This window comes from Apus apus, chromosome 3 (genome assembly GCF_020740795.1).
Source record: "Apus apus isolate bApuApu2 chromosome 3, bApuApu2.pri.cur, whole genome shotgun sequence".
Taxonomy (NCBI): domain Eukaryota; kingdom Metazoa; phylum Chordata; class Aves; order Apodiformes; family Apodidae; genus Apus; species Apus apus.
This window is the reverse complement of record NC_067284.1, coordinates 104,718,177-104,738,688: the sequence shown is the minus strand read 5'-3', so window position 1 is coordinate 104,738,688 and position 20,512 is coordinate 104,718,177. Positions and strand designations below refer to the sequence as shown.

General features: G+C 42.3%; 1 protein-coding gene across 11 annotated transcripts in view; it reads left to right on the top strand.

Annotated features, from left to right (window-relative positions):
• The window catches only part of NCOA1 (nuclear receptor coactivator 1), a 182,676-nt gene that overhangs the window by 44,907 nt on the left and 117,257 nt on the right, over positions 1–20,512 (top strand). For all 11 annotated transcript variants that reach the window (XM_051615136.1, XM_051615135.1, XM_051615134.1 and 8 more), the window contains exon 2: positions 8,390–8,556. The gene's annotated coding sequence lies outside the window, so the exon portion shown is untranslated. The remainder of the gene's footprint in view (positions 1–8,389; positions 8,557–20,512) is intronic.

The following is a 20,512-nucleotide window of genomic DNA, read 5'->3' as shown; positions in this document are numbered from 1 at the left end:
TATTTTTTAACTGTGGTAGGAGCTGGTTTTGTTGGAACAGGGAACCTGTGACAGCTTAAATTCCACTTTCAAAGCTGCATCTTCTTTCCAGCCCAAGGAATTAGCATTTGCACAGCTCTTCAAACCAGTTACTCTCTTCTGTACGGCATCATCTCTCTTAGATTACTCGGAGATAACTTCAAGTATAGTCCTTTAGAAACGTCATGCATTTTAGCCTTTCCAAGGAGCTGACATTAAGCAAGCGAACAGTTATCAACCTTTGGCATCAGTCTGACAAAATACTTTGCAAATGACAGTAGACTCTTTTCAAGATAACTGTGAGGCTTTGGGAGAAAAGGAACCTGAGCACCGCAGGAGTACTGAGCTGTGTAAATAATTATTTATGTGTTGCTTGGCTTGAAACCAAATTTGCCCTAATGAGAGAAACCGAATATTCTGAGAATGTGGATGCTGTTCCAGAACTTAGGGTGCTTGTAGAGTTCACATTCAGCCAGAGAAGGAAGAATAAAGTTATATCTAATCTATATCAGGAAGTTATTAAAAACTAATATAAAGTGTAGTTAAGGCCATTAATGCCTTGAGAGTTTTAGACATAAATCTAATGATGTCTTTTGCTGGGTGCAAGCTATGGGTTAATTTGGGGATTTTTTTCCTCTGTTAAAGCAAATTTTTGCTTTTAGGATGCAAACCAAGAGTCCTGCTTACATGTAATGTAGCAGGGATGACTGGAGCACCCTTGGAAAAGTGAGCTGCTAAAGAGCTTTCAGATTTATTCTCTTTGCAGGATCCTGCAGCAGGTTTGGTGTTCTCCAGAGTTGCTGATGGTCAAGTCATGACAAGGGAGAGATTTTTGGCTTGTGTGATTTCCACTTCCTGAAGCTCCTGAAGTTCCATCTGGGGACTTTCACCAGCAAAGTGCTGTTACAGCTTCACAGCACTTGTAAAATCTTGAGCTGGTTCAAATTTACAGCAATTTGCATAAATACCAAAATGGGAAACTCTGGGCTTTGTGTTGTGATGAGGAGGGTGAAGGAAGAAATGCCAATTATAATGCAGGAAATCTAGGGCAGGTTGAGCATTCATGGACATAGGAGACAGTTGTGGAAACCTGCTGAAAGATGTTATTTTATACTTGGTATTGAACACATGAATACAGCTTTTCCTTTCTATGAGCTCTTCCTTTGTGCCATCATACAGATTGCTGGAATTAGGGAACCTGGCAACCCTTCATCTTGGTTTATCTCTTTGTTTGTCTCTTAATGGGTCAGACCCCAAATATTGTGTCATGTGAGGCCATACCTCAAATCCTGGGTTCAGTTTTGGGCTTCTCACTGCAAGAAGGACATTGAGGGGCTGGAGCATGTCCAGAGAAGGGCAAGAGGGGGAAGGGTCTGGAGCACAAGTGTGATGAGGAACAGCTGAGGGAACTGGGGGTGTTCAGCCTGGAGAAAAGGAGGCTGAGGGGAGGCCTTCTCACTCTCTACAACTCCATGAAAGGTGGTTGAAGCAAGGGGAGGTCAGTCTTTTCTCCCAAGCAACAAGTTATAGGACAAGAGGAAAAGTCCTCAAGTTGTGCCAGAGGAGGATTAGATGAGATATTGGGAACAATTTCTTCCTGGCAAGGGTTGTCAGGCCCTGGCCCAGGCTGCCCAGGGCAGTGATGGGGTCCCCATCCCTAGAGGGATTTCTAAGCCATGTAGCTGTGGTGCTGAGTGACATCGTTTAGTGGTGGCCTTGGCAGTGCTGGGGTCAGACTTGATAATTTTAAAGGTTTTTTTCAGTCAGAACAATTCTGTGATTCTGTGTGGCAGTAAAATTCAGCCTGGCATCTTCATCCTCCAGATGTCCCCAAGAACAACTGCCAGTTAGTCCAGTCAAGACCAGGAGAGTTGAACAGTAGTCCAGCAAATGCTGTTGCTGCTGCTTTGCACTAACCTTGAAGCTATTTCTGCCTCTCTCCTCTCCCCAAAATGGCTTCAGCAGCACTTGCTGGGAGCCTCAATGGATAAATCCCAGTGTTCCCACCTGGAGCTGCCTTAGCTTCGACTTAGCCATAGTTTGGCAGGGCTTCCAACTTAGGCTCCAGGATGTGCTTCTCTGGTCTTACAGGAGCACCTTGGGCTTTGGGAACCAGCAGGTTAATTCACTCGTCTTGATCTGTAACAGTAGGAGAAATCTCCGGCTGTAACTTTAGTATTAGTGTTGCCTGTTGTTATTGATTGACTAAATGAACAAACCCAATCAATTTCTCCTTCAGATTTCTTTTAAAAACATATTTTACACTTTCTGCTTTTCATTTAAAGCCCTGCAGTTTCATTTAGGGTGAGCGAGATCCCTGCAAAACCTGGCACATGTTCAAAACCTAAGAAGTACAGAAAGCTGTTTATTAAACTTCCTCAGGGGTAGATAAGACAACTTGCTTTACTGGAACAAAGTTAATTTTTTTTTTTTTTTGAAGTCTTAGTTGTGTAAAATTATTCTTTCCAAATACAGTGATTGTTTTTCTGACCTTTTAATTTGCAACAGTTAACTGGCAAGCAGATTTAGCCGTCTTGCAAAACAGCTTTTCTGTCCGTGTCTCCTGCAACACTTAGTTGGTATTCGGTAGAAATCAGGCAGTTGTACATGAAAAAGTAGATAAGGAGAAAAACATGCTTTCCAGGTGCCCAAAACATGTACAAGTTCTTGAGCAAAATCAAATTTAAAGGGAACCTGAATGAGTACTTTCACCATGGGTGAAATGCAGTGAGAATTAGCATTGCCTTGAAACTGTTGCCTGAATGTCCTTAGTCCATAGGGAGGTTAAATATCCCTTTTAAAAATGCACCATTTACGCTGGCCCAGCAGCCTTGCAGTTTGGAAGAGTTGCAAAAAAATATTTGGTGCTGTAGATACTTGTAAGCAGGAAGAGATGGAGGGTCCTTGCAGGCAGCTCTGTGCAACCCCTTGCCACAAAGCTGTTCTTTATTAGTACTTTGTTGTGTGTCCTTTTTATATATAATGCAGCAATGAAAACAAGTAAATAAATTACGGTTTTGTCAACATAAAATAAACATGAAATCCCTCCTAACTCCTTTCCACTTGCTTTTTATAGTTGGCTATAATTTATTAGCTTTTATTACCTAGGCTGAATGGAACAAACTTTTGCAGCAGAAACACAGGAGAGGATTCTACCGTCACAGTGTTGGACAAACCCAGATCTGTGGTGTCTCTGTGTCTGGAGGCCACTCATCAAGTGAGGAGAGCAATGCTGTTTCTGGTCCTGCCTCCACGGACCCTTGTTTATGCATTTTAATATTAAACAGTCACCAGTAAAATATTTAGAGCCTAAAGGAAAATATAACAAAGGATATATTGAAAGATGGATGTTTCACATGAGAAATGATGACCACTTCAAAGGTGCTGTGGTGGCTCTGTCTGTCATGGGCTGTGTGAGAACACACTTGCAAAGTGTTTATGCCCTGTAGGTCCACAGCTGAAGATGTGGGGGAAAGCACATGACTTCAAGGGACTGGAAAATGTTGTAGTAAGCTAGAGATTAAAGGTTTGGGGTGAGATTTAGCTTGGATGAAGAATGGCAGGAAGTTGTTTCTTCTAGTTGCTGGAACATCTGAAACGGTTTAGTATACTTAAAAATATATTATCAGTTGACCTTTAGCAAAACACCATGCTAGATTTTAGCTTCCTTATCCTCTCCAGTAATTTTTCGGGTGATTAGTAGAATTTCAAAGCAGACATATGGGTGGAAAGGCTGATGGGTTCAGTGAGATACCAGGATCTCCTGTGCATGTCTGAATCTATTTTTATGGGATAAGGAGAACTTTGAATATGCTGAATCTGCTATAGTTAATGCAGGATAGTTGAGGTGGAAGAGGTGTCAGGAGGTTGTCTGGTCTGAACCTTGCTCAAAGCAGCTTCTGAGGATACACTTAATGAGATTGTGGATAACCCACTTCTTGCCCTCAGCTCCAACTGTTTAAAACCAGGTTCCGATCCATTGACATGTGTGGGATATTTTTGTTTGTGCTTTGTTGGGTTGCAGGGAACAACTTGACTTTGATGCTTTGTTGGGTGCAAACCCACAGATACACCTGAATCAAATAAGTTCAAACCATTCAGTGAAAGCTGTCAGTAGTTTAAACAAGAAATGCTGAGTACAGGATTTGGGAAGAAAACTGAAGAGCAAAGTCAGTGCAAGCTTTATTGAGAGATTTTAATGTTGGAAAATTTTAAGTGCATATGCCTACTAATTAAAAGGCTTTCTGATGAAAGGGAAAATATTCTGGACTGTTGATATATATAATCTATGGATATTTATTTTATCAGTCTTCCAGATCTCTTTATATCTTAAACTGAAAGCTTGTATGTAATAGCACTTGTAACTTTTCTTTCATTATTGCCTCAAGTTGTGATGTTTTGGAAAGAAAAAGCCAAGATCCAGCTCCATTAGCTCCTTCCTGTGATTCATGGGCTACAGGTAGTGGTCTCCACGCAGGCTGAGTAGTAACAATCTGGGAAAGCTTTGCAAAATTTTCATGTGGGTGGGGACAAGAAAGTGTGTGCAGTATGGGAGAACTTGAGGGTATAGGGCAGTTCTGCCAGGGAATTATGTCTGGAAGATCTTTGGTGCTCTCTAAATGAGGTGCATGTTTCTATCTGCCTCTCAAACCTGTTTTCTTCTGCTGGTGTGGGCTCAGATCATCTGATGACCCTGGGATGGCATCACCCTGCTACTTTCTGTGCACTGCACTGCAGTCTGGAGTGACTCTGAGGCTTCCTGCAAGATATTTGTGTTTTAGAAGCCATATTTGCAGTGTCTCTGGAACTGAAGAGTTTATGAATATTATCTTATATGGTCACCTGCACAAGAGGCTGTAGGACCTCCCAAGTTCAGTTGTATTTGAAGCAGTGGGTTGAGCTCCCAGGTTTGGGAGTTTTTCATGCGTGTGGATGATGCTGGGCTGCCTCCAAAGGAAGCCATGTGTGGTTGGTGGACCACCACCACAGAGATCTTTTCCAAAGTACAGTGTTCTCTACTCTTAGGTGAGAATATAAGAATGGCATTGATGGATCTGCACCCTGTTACTAAAAATGGAGCCTGCAGAAGGGTGTGAGAAATGGGTAGACTCCATGTGACACTTTGCCAACTCTCCAGCCTCTGATTGCTCAACAAGTCCAGGACTTTCTCAGTGGAGATGATGTCCCTCTGATTAGTAACCATTATGACTGTCTTCTCAGTGACAGGGCCAGTCTTTCCTTGAGCTTGCAAAGACTTTTAGCATGAACATCCCATGGCAAGGAGCTAAACCACTCAGCTGGGTGGTGTGTGAAGAAACTGCTGCATCTTGTTTGGTTTTGGACTTGCCGTCTGCTACTTTCGTTTCTTGCCTCCTTGTTCTTGCACTGAGCAGGCAGCTGCTGCCTTCATCAGCTGCTGCTGTGTCCCTCCTCTGTTAATCCCATCTGGACTGGGAAGGTTCTCTGTGCTGCCAGATGCAAGTTCATATTTGATAACAGAGATGTGCAAGGTCTTTGCTTGTAGTCAGGTTGGTAGGAGATCTGGATCTTGTGCCCTTCACTCTCTGCAGCTTTCAGAGCCATTGTGAGACTGAGTTGCAATGGCTTTTGTTCATGGCTTGCGGGAGGATGAGTAATGTAGGGTGCAAGAACAGTTCCTTCTGGGATTTCAGTGCCAGCACGTGATTAATGATGATCTAGTTATATTTAATGACTTGTCGCTTGGCCAATTATTAATCTGTTTAATATATTCCACATTATGTAATGTAATTCCAGAAATCATACTTTACAAAGTTATATGATTCACCAAGCTCTAAGTATGTTGTTGCATCAGAGCAAAGTTTGCAGCCGATCTTGTAGTGTGAATATAAACACGTACAATTGATTTAAGATCTCTGTGCTGACAGACATCAGTTATTTACTAACTATAATTTCTAATTAGGTTTTATACCAGCATTTCAGTTTTCTTCCTGGGCTGATAGAATGTTATTAGCTCAATCATCCTGCTCACACATCTGAAATATCAGCACAACAGTGTGTCCTCTGATGCTCTCAAACCTCCCAAGTTAGACTTGCAGGAAGCTGCAAAAAATGCTCCAGAGTTTTTCTTGTCCAGCTCATTTAAAGCCTCTGGGATGCAGTTGAAGATCTCCTGACTGAAAACGTACCAGCTCTGTTAGCTGTTGTTTCACATCTGCCTGCATTGCTGTTTGGAATAGAAAATGTTTCCTGTGGCTTGACTATACCATCTGCTTTCTTTCTTAATTAATGAACAGAAATATTTGTTGTGTTCTTCTGCTGTTCCCACAATACTGCTCTGGTTGCTCTGTTTCTGTGCAGCAACAGTCCTTGGCCATTGCAGGACTTTGCTGTTCCTAGGTCATTTTTATAACCCCACACACTCAAGCCTGTGAGTATTATGGCTCCTCTCAATGCATTTTGTTCCTTTTGTTGTTTCAAATCACTATGTTTCTGATATATTTTAATACTGAGTTTAGTTTTTCTTTTTATGATAAATACTTTTAATCCTGGTTGTTGCTTTTTTTTTTTCATGGGAGCCAGACTGAGAGGTGTTATTTTATTTTTTAAAACAGGGTCATCTTTTCTTTTTAGTTTTGGGAGCTTAATCCCCCTGCCCTGAGACACACCTTGCCCTGGGAATTTGGAAACATTCCTTTATTAGCATAATTTTGTCTATTTATTGTAGGGCTAGTGAAAGCAGCTGGGACATATATATTATTTAGAAATTCAAAGACCTTTTTCTGTTGGTAAAATGCAATGTTCAGACTGGAAGCTGGGGTGATAAAACAGTTTGTGCATCTTTTGTGTTCATTTACATGCACTAATGTGACTTTTAAGAGTCTTGTGTTGCTAATGATGATGGGTGTTTTATTAAGACAGTATTCTAATGACCCTGTCCATACAAGTAATTTCTTTTGTAATAGCAGGAGCAGTGATGGGGACAAGCAGCTTTTGAACTAATAATGGTACTCCCAATCTAACTTTAGATGATTGGATGTAGATGTATAAATTTAACCCAGTAATTGTAACCCAGTGGGAGAAAGAGAGAAAGAAAAAAAATCCACACATTCTGAAAGTAATTTAATATGGACACCTGGCTTGGTGGTTCCTTGGAGACCAAACCTGATCTGTTAAAGTGGCCAGCAGCCTTTGGGCACAGCTGGGCTCCATCCAGCATCTCCAAAGGGAGATTTGTGCCTTGTTTATTGTCTGCAGAGAGACCCTGGAATTACCAGCTCTGCTTTCCAACCAGCTCTTAGGTATCTAAGGCTGATTAAGATGAATTGCATCCTCTAGTTACTACAAATAAAAGTTCAGAATTGGCAACATTGGGATATCTGTCCCAAAGGATTTGATGGAGTGGGTAGCAAGCTTAGCTATAAAAACTGCAGCATGTGGAGTGGCTTTGAAGAAAGGTTATGAAGATGGTTGTTGGGTTGGTTTGTTTGTTTGTTTGTTTTTTGAATTATTTACTTTTTCATTAGAATTCATGCAGAGCAACCCAATGTGAAGAGCCCTATCTTATTAACTTAAATTTTTCAACCAAGCACAGTTATTTGTCAGCTACAGATCAGCTGACATACTAGGATTTGGCTTGAGAGGAATGATGTTCAGACTAGTATGACTTACAGGAAAGGGAATAGGTGAAGAAAATGGATATACTGCAGTCTGGGTGTCTTTTTATGGCATACATGCTTCAGGAGAGAAATAATTATTGCTCGTCTCAGGTTCAGAGGCTAACCTGGCTTTTCAATGGTGATATGGAAAGAGGAGGAACTGGAGAAATCCCCTTGATCCAGTTCTAGCTTAATGCTTAGTAACAACAGCAATTTACTATCTGTGCCTTTGTGAGGCAGGGAAGGATCTCATTATCTTTGAGTTTTATGAGTTCAGCGGTGGTCTGCAGCCTGTTGGCTGGAAACACCAACTGTAATTTTCTGGTGCTAGTTTTTTATCTCCCATGTTGCGTAGATGCTGTCTCGCTATGGCAGATTTGCTACCAGATCTGTGCTGTGTTTTTCTGGAGGGTAATCTTTATTTTGTAGGAGTGGCATTGGCAAAGTGGGAGGGGAGAGTTTGAAAAAAAAAACAACCCATATCAGTTGGAGTATTAAGCTTTCATTTACTTTATTTCCCTGAGTAGCTTGAAGCTTGAGGAGCCTTGATGAGTTATTTTCTGAGGAAATAAAAAAGTTGCCTTGCAATTGGTGGTACTGAGAAGGTGAGGAAGCTATTAGTGATGCTGCCATGAATTAATAGTGGATCTCAACTCTGTTGTTTTTCTACTTAGAATGCTGAATTATAATAATTCAGAAAGATGAATGCAAACAAACTGTCTTTTCTTCTGTAGGACTCAGTAACTGATCCTGGTCCCCCATCAGAAGTTCATGTGAAGACTGCCCATGGAAGGTCGATGCCTGCATTTGTCGAGGCTCTAGGATTCCGTTGTTTTGCTGTTTAACTAACTGAAGAGTCCAGTTTTTCCCATGAAACATCTTTCACCTTGGGAAAACAGAGGTAAGGTTGCAGATCTCTGTTTCTTCTTTCCTCTGGCAGAAAATGTTTCAACCTGTCATGGAGGTGGGTTTTGCTGGAGCACCTCTTCATGCGGAATTAATTACTGAGGCTGCTGAAAGCAAAAGTCACTGTTTTGTTCTGTCCTTGGCATTCTTTGGTTTGTTTTCTGTACATGAGCTGTGCAGGCAGTCTGCATTGCATTCGTAGCTATGAGAGCTTTTTTAAAAGCTCATAAAGATGAAATTATTGCCTGAATCAACTATGCTTTCTCAATATATTTTGCAAAATGGAATAGCTAATTGCTGTGGTGGCAGAATAATACATGGTTTTGGTAAGTCAGTGTTATGCTGTAGGCTGGCTTGTGGTATTGCTCAGGTGAAATGTGTCCATATCTAGAGAATTTTAAAAGTCACAAACTTGGGAAATCAAAATGTTTTATGGCAAGGGCTACTACAACTTCCAGAGCAAGAAGTGTATACTTAGCATCCTTCTAGCCTCTACTAGCTGATGCATGTAATAGCTTGAACATGTCTGTGGTTTGCCCACAGTTGGTAATATCTTAAAGGAAAATTGTTGTAGTGGAAGTGGGAACTTGGAAAGATAGTGGAATGTATTTAGAAATGCACAAAATGGTAAAACAAATAGCAGTTGTATGATGGGTTGGCTGCAGCTCCTGTATGGCTGTGGAGTTTGAAGCCTCTCTCCATCAAGAATGGAAATGCTTACTGCTGTGGACAATAACTCTGCAGAGAGGGGAGGACCTGAACCCCTGATAATTCCCCTGGAAAACCATCTTCTAGATGACATGCCATAAAGCAAAATGACATATATCATTATAGCTGCTTTTGTCTGATGAAATGTTATATTGCTTTTGTCACGATTCCCTGTTTGAGATAGCTGGTGTTGCAAGAAACTGTTGCATTCAAGCTGGTTTCGGCTGGAAAATGGGATATTTCCTTCTGGATTGAGCATGGCTTGCTCCTGTGCTCCTCTTCACTGCAGTCTGAATACTGGTCCCAGTAAGATACTGGTGATGTATGCTCTGTAGGCTACCTGGTTTATGTTCTTGAGTTGGATGCTTCCATAAACTGTGGTGGGGTGATCACTGCAGCAGGGACTGTGGTGGCTTGGAGATGCTGGTACTACTGTTCTAGATGTCCTCCCCTGATCGGTTTTGTAGCCAAAGGGTGGATAATCAGATGCCCAAGATGGGGCACATGGGTAGTGGCAGCTGAAGCCACCCCTCTTTCCCTGCTCTGTTTGACTGTGGTGTTTGCCCTGTGGTTTTGGGCAAAGCTCTTCTTTGCTCTCTGCTTTGCTGTCTTCCATTTGTATCACAAATTATGGTGGTAACTAGGCATGGTTGTAAAAATTGGAAAAAAATATCACTTCTGTATTGCTGTGTGCTGTCCTGACCTGTTAGCTTGGAGTTGCCTGGGGGAGAGGAGCTTGGGGGCTGGCTGTGAATGTTCAGAAACCAGCAGAGCCCAAATCCAGTCCTGGAAATGCTGCTCTGAGTTAATTATTAAACAGTGCTTTGCCTGGTAAAGGCACAGTTGGATGCAGGATTTTTCACCACAAAAAGATCACCTTTCCCCCTGGACATAACAGCTACTTTTTTATGGGAGGCTGATAAGCTGTATCACACACAAACAAAAGACCTTAGCTCCTACAACTCTTAAGATGTCTTTGTTTTTCTATCTGGTATCTGGCAAGATTCAGCTTTGGAAGAGGTGACCCTGTAGAGTCGTGGTGGGTTCTCCTCACTGCTAACCTCATGCTTTCCAGGTGCTGATTAGTACCTGCCAGCCTGAGGAGCTTGCAGGTTTTGGGCAGGAGCATGCTGCAGCCTCGGCTGTACACAGCTCTTCTTTTTTTTCTTTGTTTCCCCCCTCCTCTCCAAAGCAATCAGTACAAATCACACACCCAGCAGTGGCCAGGCTTTGCCTGAGACATCTCTTAACATCAGGCAGTGTGATGGATGCAGCCCTGGCAAGTGAAGGGTTAAATTCTTAACTATGAAATTGGATATTGTTGCAGGGAGGAAGAGCGAGTTCTGGATTAATTTTAAGGGTGAGGTGCCTCCTTGGCTGCTCTGGATTTCCCCTAATTTAGGGGACTGATGGGCTAGACCCTGCAGTTGCTTGGGGGGAACAGGGGGTTGTCCTGCCTTCATCTCACCTGAAGCCTCCCAGCCTTTCCTTATGTTATTTTTTTTTCTCCGCATCTGTCTTACTAAATTTCATTCTTTCCTCTAGCAAATGGACTTTTCGGCTTGGCATGCAATCCAGTTGCTGTGATTGAGTTCCCATCCCCTTTATTCTGCAACGGGGCTTTGAGATGAAAAAATGTAAATGTAGCCACCAAGACACACCCTCCGCCACCCTAGCCCTAGGTCTTTGCTGAGCCCAAACTCCTTCTTTATTCCTAAATGATCATATTCCCTCCACTTTAAATAGATTTCATGCTGTTAACAGCATTTTCAGGTGTTGCAACACTTTATAAATGTATCTCTGAGAGGTATTTACTGTAGGTGAGTTTCTTTGAAGTCATAACCTCTGCCTTGCTGTTCCCTTTTCCCCGGGGCTGCTGGCGGGATAGGAAGGACACAGATGACAGGCTTGGCAGTCACTGTACTTCTAAATCATCTGTTCTTCTACTTCTTCTGTTAGTTTTAGAGAGGGATGTTGTTTCAGCCATGTTTTTGAAGTGGAGTCCTGCTGATCAAGACAAAGATGCAAGCAGCACTTTCAGAGAATTAGGAAGAAGAAATCTCAGGCTTGTCTCGCCACGTACGAATGAAAACCATCGGGGCACTCCTGAATTAATGCTTTTGAAAAGAGCACAAACAACCAGGAACCCCTGCCATGCCCACTGGAAAAGGCTCTCTAGGTTGCCTGGTAGGGAACAGGCAGGAAAACTGCCTTGGACCATGTGCAGGGATTGGTCTGAAGCTTTTGTTGCTTTGCAGAGGATACCCACCAGCAATTCTGTATCTTCAAGTCAGGCTTCTGTGCTTCTGCTGGCCAGCCTGAAGCCACAATAGCAAGAGATGTGTTTCTTTCTTTAGGTTACCAAATATAAGTGCTGAAGAAGTATTTTGGGTTTTTTGTTTCGTTTTTGTTGTAAAATAGAAAGAGCACATAGAGACCCCAAACACATTTATATTTGTTGTGAAGGTGTTATAGCCAGCAGTCACTAGCAAAAAAAGTTTATATTAAAAGCATTCACCCTGTGTTCAAGTCTTAACTGTGTCTCCCCTCATTTTGTTTAAATTTGGTCATTTGATACAGCTGCAGTCCCCGTTTGTGGAATGTTGTAATCCCTCTTTCGGTTACATGTTTGTATGTTAGAGGGCTCTGTGTGATACTAAAGACAAAAGTTTCAAACATGTCAAGAAGAAAACAGTTGATGGGACTTCAGATGTCTGCTAGTGACTTTGGCTCTTCTGTGTGAAATTAAGGAAGAACTGTTTTGATACAGGAGCTGGTTGTAGTTTCACATCTGAGAACTCTTTCTGTTCCTTTTTTTCTAAAAATACCATGAGATGCTCTTGTGTTCACCCGTAAATCCTGTAGCTGGACAATCAGAGTGGATGCTTTGTTTATACAGAAAGCATTTGGTACACACACCTCCTCCATTGAGTAGAAACTTCCAGTGCTTAGCTCCTTCAGCAAATTGAAAAGTCTAAATAAGGATCTGGTCATCTTCCATTAAACCTAGGAGCTTTGATTAGATCTAGTCTGGCTATTTAGTTTTAATATCCAGATTGCGATTTTGCTTAACTTTGGAAAAAAACACCTCATGCAATTGCCTTCCTGCTCTTAGAAATTTTAAGTAAATGCAGCTTTTTCTTAGGCTTTCACATTTCTATGCAAAACCAGCCTAATTGGCTGACCATGACCAGACACCAGCTGCAGAAACCCTGCTTAGATCTGAGAGGTAATTGTGCCTCTGCTGTTGGTCACAACCTATGTGGTAAGGTTGGTGGCTTCCATGAGTTCATCCAACAGCAAAATTCACGTGAGCATTCCCCATCTGCAGCACTGCTAAGTCCTCTGAAATGGGCTGAGCCCTCTTCAGCAGCTCTTCAAACCACACTTCATGTGGTGAAGCAGGTGAGAAATGCTGGCATGAACTCTTCAGCTGTGAGTGTGGAATACTTTGTACGGACAACCTGGGATTGGGAACATCTTGATCTACCACAGTAATTTCTGCAGTGACCAGTTTATCACAGAACAGAACCATGGAATGGTTTGGGTGGGAAGAGACCTTAAAGATCATCTAGTCCCAACCCCCTGCCATGGGCAGGGACACCTCCCACTAGACCAGGTTGCTCCAAGCCCCATCCAGCCTGGCCTCCAGCACTGCCAGAGGTGGGACAGCCAGAGCCTCCAGGTCTGTGGTGGTTTGTTGAACAACAGAAGGTTAATTCGTTGTTGTCTCCAGCCCTACCATGTTGGTAGGTCTTGCTGTGCCAAGGAGATGGGGTGGAAACGTTTTTGTGTCTTGGTTGGGCAGGATTATTAACAGCATCCAACAGCACAGTAAATGATACTGGGTATGTTAATGGCTTTTTAGTGTGCTGGGTCCTCTGCTGCCCTTGAGGAATTTCTGCTTCCTGGGCCACAACGATGATGGGTCATGTAGGTAAAAATCACACTCAAGTGATTTCATCAGGTTTTGGGACTTAACCACTTTATGCTCTTTGTCTCATGTGGTATTTGCTATACAAGCCCTTCCTGTGAATATAAGGTTATAAATCGACACCTATTTACTTTCTTTCATTGTTTTAGCTATTTTGGTACCTCTTTGTCAGTTTGTGTTAGTTACTGCTCTGACCTTCTCAAGGGCACCCCTTTGGTATCAGGCTTCCCGTTGGCTGTCAGCTCTCTGGAGATTAGAGACCAGTGATTGCTTGTTTTCCCTGCCAGACACAGCTGTGGTTGCTGCCTCCGTAAGCCAGAGAAGAATGAGAAATTCTGCCTTTTTTTGCTTCACAGAAGATGATCCAGAGGCTAGCATGACTAGAGTCACAGAATCATGAAATGGTTTGGGTTGGAAGGGACCTTAAAGACCATCTATCTCCAACCACCCCGCATGGGCAGGGACACCTCCCACTAGACCAGGTTGCTCCAAGCCCCATCCAACCTGGCTTTGAACACTGCCAGGGATGGGGCAGCCACAGCTGCTTTGGGCAACCTGGGCTAGTGTCTCACCACCCTCTTGGTAATTTTTTTTTTCATTATGTCTGGTATAAACCTGTGCTCTTTCAGTTTAAAACTGTTGCCCCTTTTCCTGTTGCTACAGGCCCTGGTAAAGTCTCTCTCTTTCTTTCTTATAAGCTCCCTTTAAGTACTGGAAGGCCACAATAAGGTCTCCCTGGAGCCTTCTCCAAGCTGAACAATACCAACTTTTTCACCCTGTCTCCAGAGCAGAGCTGCTCCAGCCCTTGAGTTATCTCTGTGGCCTCCTCTGGACTTGCTCCAACAGCTCTATGTCCTTCTTGTGTTAGGGACCCCAGAACTGGACCCTGTGCTGCAGGGGATCTCACCAGAGAGGAGCAGAAGAAACAATCTCCCCCCTGGCCCTGCTCGTCACGCTGCTGGGGATGCAGCCCAGGGCATGGTTCACCTTCTAGGCTGTCAGTAAATGTTGCCACCTGCTGATGAGCTTTTCATCAACCAAAACCTCTAAGTACTTCTCTGCAGGGCTGCTTTCCATCCATCCATCCATCCATCCATCCATCCATCCATCCATCCATCCATCCATCCATCTTGATAGTGGGGTTTGCCCCAGCCCTGGTGCAGGACCTTGCATTTGGCCTTGTTGAAGTTCACAAAGTTCCCATAAGGCCACTTCCTGAGTTCATCAAGTCTGTCTGGATGGTTTTTCTTCCTTCAGGTGAATCACCTGCACCACTCAGCTTGGTGTCATTTCCAGACTAGCTGAGGGTGCACTTGATCCCATCAGCTAGGTCACTGATGAAGATACTGTACAGTACCATATAGGACCCCCGAGGGACACCACTTGTGACTGATCTCCATTTGGACTTTGAGCCCTTTGTATGAAGCACAGTTCTGTTTACTCAGTATGGAAGCATTTAAGGAAAAAAAAAATCATAAAGTAATAAAAAACATGGGTGAGCCTTTATCTGGCTGGACAATGACACATCTTCATGGGCATGGCCACCCTGTCTGCATTCACGAGGTGACAGCTATCCATTCTGGAGGGGTTTCTTCCTCATTCCATGAGATTTTATCTTGTGTCTGAAGCCTCTGAGATGGGGTGAAACCTGCAGGCACTAGAACTGGGGATGGTGAATGAGTTCAGCCCTGCATGAGGAAGGTTCTGCTCCTGAGTGCTCACAGTCATCACTCCTCCTTGTCGCCTTGGGCAGACCTGCTCTTCTCTGTAGCTTCTGGGGAGAACATAGCACAGCATGATAGTTGGAAAGGAGGTCCTTTTTATCTTCTAAAAATAACAAATAAACCTGCTTAGAACTGCCTTTTTTTTTTTTTTTTTTTTTTTTCTTTCCCCTGCTTTTGATCTTGTCTTTAAAAGAGAAAAAATTCAGATGGGTTAAACCCTTACTGAGGACTGTTTGTGCTTTTAGTTAGGGAAGCATTTTTTATCTTCCAGTTATCACTAAAAACAGTCTTTTAGAGCTGATGGGAGTTGTGCAACCACTTGTCAATAACTCGGGAGAAGGGTAAGATGTGTTTCTGGTAAACTTTCAAGAGATAACATGAAACCCCACAGCTGCCTCTTGGCTGACAAAAAGTGAGAAGAATTTTTCTGGTGTTTTTTTTATTTCCGTGCTGAGTTGGTGGTGAAAACCTTTCACCGGGGCCAGGGAGGTTTGCTAAGTACATGGTTTTGTTTGCTTCTCAGAAAGAAAACTATCAATACCTAGTTCCTGTGGTTTGAAGGTGAAGGTATACACAATAAAACGCACATGCAAATGCCTGCTGCCATCAGGAAAGGACAAAAATTTAAAGTATTTCCTGGCTGTTTTGCTTGAATACTGGTTTAAATTATTATTTACTAATGAGTCAGTCTTGTGAGCTGGAGACAGCAGTGTCATCTACAATAGAGCTTTCCAAGAACCAGAGGTACTCGTAAATGCTTGTCATTATAAGCAAGTTATAGGAAACCAACACTCATGAAATCCTGATGGTTTGGAATGTAAATTTTGTTCGTCCTTGGTCAGTGTTGCTCAGTGCCATTGCATCATCTGATGCCCCGCTGGAGGTGGGTGGGGAAGCTGCAGAGAGCCTCTGCCAGGGCCCATGGAGTTAGGGTAGCTAATACACAGGGAACTCTTGTGCCTGAGGTAAAAAGGTAAATTATGTTTTTCCTGTAAAATCAGTTTTTTTCCCTGTATATTTCCTCCACTAGCTCTCCTGCTAGAGTTTACTTACCTCTTGGAGTTGCAAGTTAGGAGAGCCTGAGCTATTGCAAAGTGGATGAGGCGGTAGGAGTATCTAGCAAAAAAATAGGTAAGAATATGCATCAAACTCCTCATAGATGCTTTTTTTCCTCTTATATTTCTAAAGACCTTAGACTCCCCTTGCAGATTTTGGAGAAGCCTCATGAGGTTAATAAAACCTTAGCTTTAATGTGCTTTCCCTCCCCACCCCTGCTTCCTCCACCTTGTTATCCCAGAGTTTTTTTATCCAATGAAAGGCATACATTTGTTTAATGGAGCTGTCACAGATCCCAGCCACAGATGAAGTGCAGAATGTATATTAAAATATATCTGGTGAAGTTAAAATGAAATTCAAAATCAAAGGAAAATTGCCCCATTGCTTGTTACAGTTCATATCAAAATGTCACCTGGGAGAAAGCAGATTCCTTTTAGAAGCGTGAATGGGTTGTTAAGAAGGGACCAATTTTATCTGTAGGGAAATTCTCTACTGTCTTAAGCCCAAGTGTGAAGAGGGAAAGGCAAACTAATTAGCAGATTTTAATAACAAAGTAACGGAATATTGGATGGATGGTGTGGCTTTTAGCATTGGATTTATACAGCTGAGCAGATTCCATGCATCTCTGAATGTGCAGCAAATGAAGGGAAAATCTGTTATTAAGATATTGGAATAAAATTCTGGTTTAAGCAGCCTTAAATTTATGGCAGCCATAATAGTAAATAATCCAGAGATGGAAAATAAGTGAAACTGCGTACTTGAAGTGGAAGGTTTAAAGAAAGATACTTCAACAAACATTCCTCAAGAAACACAGTAAAAATCTGAATGGGCAATTCAAACCCCACAATTGCACAAATGAAAGAACCACAAAGGAAATGGAAGTTCTTGTGCAAGGAAAGGTCATCCCAGACCTTGACAAATGGTAAAACCAAACCCAGTGTGTTACTGACAGTTTGTTATACAAGAGTTGTAAAGGAGGAATTCTGCTTGGTAGAGCTGGAGCAAGGGCAGTCCAGGGGGATACAAGGAAAATCTTGACCATGAGGAGAAACCTCAGAGCTGGACCTGGAACAGGTTGGACCAGAGGCATCCTGAAGCTCAACCTCAATTTTATTGCTATTCTACAAAATATTTAGCATTGAAATACACAGTGTTTGTAACACAGACACTCAGCTTTTTGCAACTGGAGGGTAAAAAAATAGGTATTTGCAAAAATTTTTTGGAAATACAATCCAGATCTATGAATGACAGTTGTCAAGGCATGAAGAAGCCTGGTACGGAGCAGGGCAAGGTATTACTAGTGGTCATGTAAGTGGTCAGTAGTTGAGTTTAATGACAGTACTTTCTGGTAGAAATCTTTTCCTCTTTACTGCATGGTAAGTGAACACGTGGCTTCACTGTGCGTTTGGTGCTGGCAGCCAATTTGAAGCTATTTATAAATCTGAGGACACTGAAAGTTGGTTGTGTCGCTGCTTCTGCCTCGCACGGCGCCGAGTGAAGCTCTGTTCGCGCATCTGCAGTGAAAAATGCTCATTAGGGTTTTCATATGTCTTTGTAACTTCAGAGCATTAGTATTTCTCCCTGCTTTGATCCCTGCAGAAAAGAGGAAAGCAAAGCTGCTGAATGTTGCTGACTCTCATCTCTCTTGAATGGGAAACTCCTCAAAATTTCTTAAACTTGTTGTCTCTTTGCATTCTGCAGTCTCATCTTTAATCCCTTTCCCCTGTGTCTCTAATTCGTGAAAGTAAGTAATTAGAGACCCAAGCACATGTCAGAGTGATGATCTACAGATACAGCTGTGGTGTTTTTTTTCTTAAATATAATAGTATAATGTCACAAATGAGCTCCCTTTGCTCTATATTTCTCTGGACTCCATCTATCTTTAGATGGAAAATACAGCTGCACAGCACTCTCCTGACTGATGGAAAAACAAGGAAGTTTTTCCACTTTGTGTAAGCTTATTATTTATGAATATACCACGAAGAGCAGCATCTCTGCGCCACACAATGGTAATCCCATCACGTCTTTATTTCAAATGAAAAGACTTCCTTACAATCAGTTGTTGTTTGCTTGTTATTTCCTGAGAGGGTCTGCAGTTAAACTCGAGCCCTTTCCCACCCTACTATTATTAACGTGAGTGTTGGTAGCAAAATATTTCATCAGTCTTCTACTTGTACACTGGGCCTGGATTTGGGATGCTGCAGTGGTCTTTGAAAATGATGGAGTAATAATGGATGAATGACAGGGTAGAAGCAATCTAGCAACTATTTTGCATGTTAAATATGAAGGACAGATAAATTTTACAGCTGTTGGCAATGATTAGAGCATTTGCAGACAAGTAGATAAGTCATTAAAAAAATAAAATCACTCCATGTACCACTTACCCATCTATTGTCAACACCGTGACTGAACATGGGGTAAATAATTTCAGTAAGTACTGAAATCTTATTAAAATTTTTAATTAACTCATCAGCAGACTAATAAATATTTCATGACAGCTAACTAAATGTCTGCTCTAATGTGCGAGAATGGCATCCTCCTCCACAGGAGACCTGGTGAAAGCCATTTGTCTTGCTCACAAACGTTACATGTGGTTGCCATGAGCTTTCCTTTTCGGTGTGGTGTCCACCTCTGACATGTTCTCCTTTCAAAGCTGTGATTTTAAAGAGAAGAATAAAAATTAAAAGCATGCATAACAGCCTAATTCTTGGTTGTTTCTGAGAGTAATTAGGTAAAGGAGAAGACTGATTGCCTTGATGCAAGAATGGGGAGGTGAGACTAGTCAATTAAGTGATCAGTTCTCTGTTTGATGTTTGGTTCTGGTGGTGCAGTGTTTATCAGAAATAGTAGTTTGGTATTTCCCTCCTGTTTCTAACTTCATAAACCACAATAGATGCCCATAAGAGATCTTTTTGCAGGTGCATGCCTGTATTTTGACACTCTCCATCAGTCACTGGGCACCACCTTCTAGGGCGGCATCATCCTTTGCTGGGGCACCATTCCTGGTACCTTCAACACTGTCCTTTCAAGCAAGCAAAGGAGTAGTCTCTCTTTCTTGCAAAAAGAGCCCCCAAGGACAAACATTTTTAATATGAATACAATTAATGTAATTCAGGTCTGATTACCCAGGTGTCATATAGTTGCCACCTTCTGATGTGGAGTCTCCTTCTCTGGAGACTTTCAAGACCCATCTGGACACATTCCTGTGTGATCTGCCCTAGGTGTTCCTGCTGCAGCAGGGGGATTGGACTTTATCTTCAGAGGTCCCTTCCAGCCCCTATGATTCCAGCCTCAGCCTTCCCTGCACTGCAGCTGGTAGCGAGTGCCGAGTGCCGTGCCACAGCTGAGTCTTTCCATCTCTTTGTTTTCACAGGCTTTAATTAGGGAGGGGAAAAGAAAACTGTTGCTTATATGACAGTGTGGTGGTGTGGGTAATAAAATAAGCCAGATCCTTGCACCAGTGTGAAGTTCACACTGAAGTGCTGGAGCTGTCTTACTTGCCTGTATTGTTTGGGCAGCTGCAGGAGTTGCATGCACATCTGTTCTGCAGCCCTGAAATGTAGCCTCACGCACACTTACAGCTCATTGTAAACTGGCAATGAGCCAGTTTTTTTCATCTTTCTTAATGATTTAATAAATCCAAGATTTTGCCCTTGGTTGGTTTTGGGTTTTTTTGATACTGAGTTTCATGTTCTCTTTTCAAGCAAAATGTTGCTGGCAGCATCAGTGCGTTGCCGCAGAAATGTTTTTGCAATGATGTTTACTGCTGCCTGGAGTTTTGTTTGTTTTCTGCACAAGTTTTGTTACGTAAACTGGCCTTTAGTTTTTGTAGTTTGTGCTAGAAGATATTTTATCTTCTACCAAATTCGAGGGTTTTATAGCCAGGTAGGTTGTTTCCTCTCCCTTTCATTTCCCAGTTGATGTTTTCTTTAAAAGATTGAGTCTTCTGCTTGTATTTTTTGCACTTTTGGGAACCATTGAATTCATTAGTGATGATTCCTAATCCATTAGTTAAAGGAAGAAGTTATTTTCTCTGGAGCAGTGAAGAATTTTGGGGGAGAATTCAACAAAAGTAACACTGGGTTACTTATAGCTTGCAGCCCTTTGACACCTCGGTGGGATTCTGCGTCTTTCAAAGGATGTCCTACTTTTTGGAAACGTTATGTGGAGCAGCCCAGCCATTTTGCAGGATTTTCTGAGACACTTGCCTATTTTTGTATTGGAGAAACAGTTCTAAGGAGCACTGAGTAGTATTGGTAAAGAATTTAATGCACTTGCTTCTCTGCAGTGCTTTGTGAAAAGGTGTGAGCATCTCTTGCCCTCCATTTTAGCAAACCAGATACTTGTAGATCTCTTCCGCTATTAATATCTGTGATTAAATAGCATCAGTTTGGACTTCTTTCTGCAGTACTTGCCTCCTAAAACTCTCCAAGGGCTGTGTGTTTTAATTAGCTTCGCCTCACGTTCCCTCCACAAGGGAGCTGGACTCCCCTGACCCTCTCCTTGTTTCCCCCTTTCCTCTGTGTAGT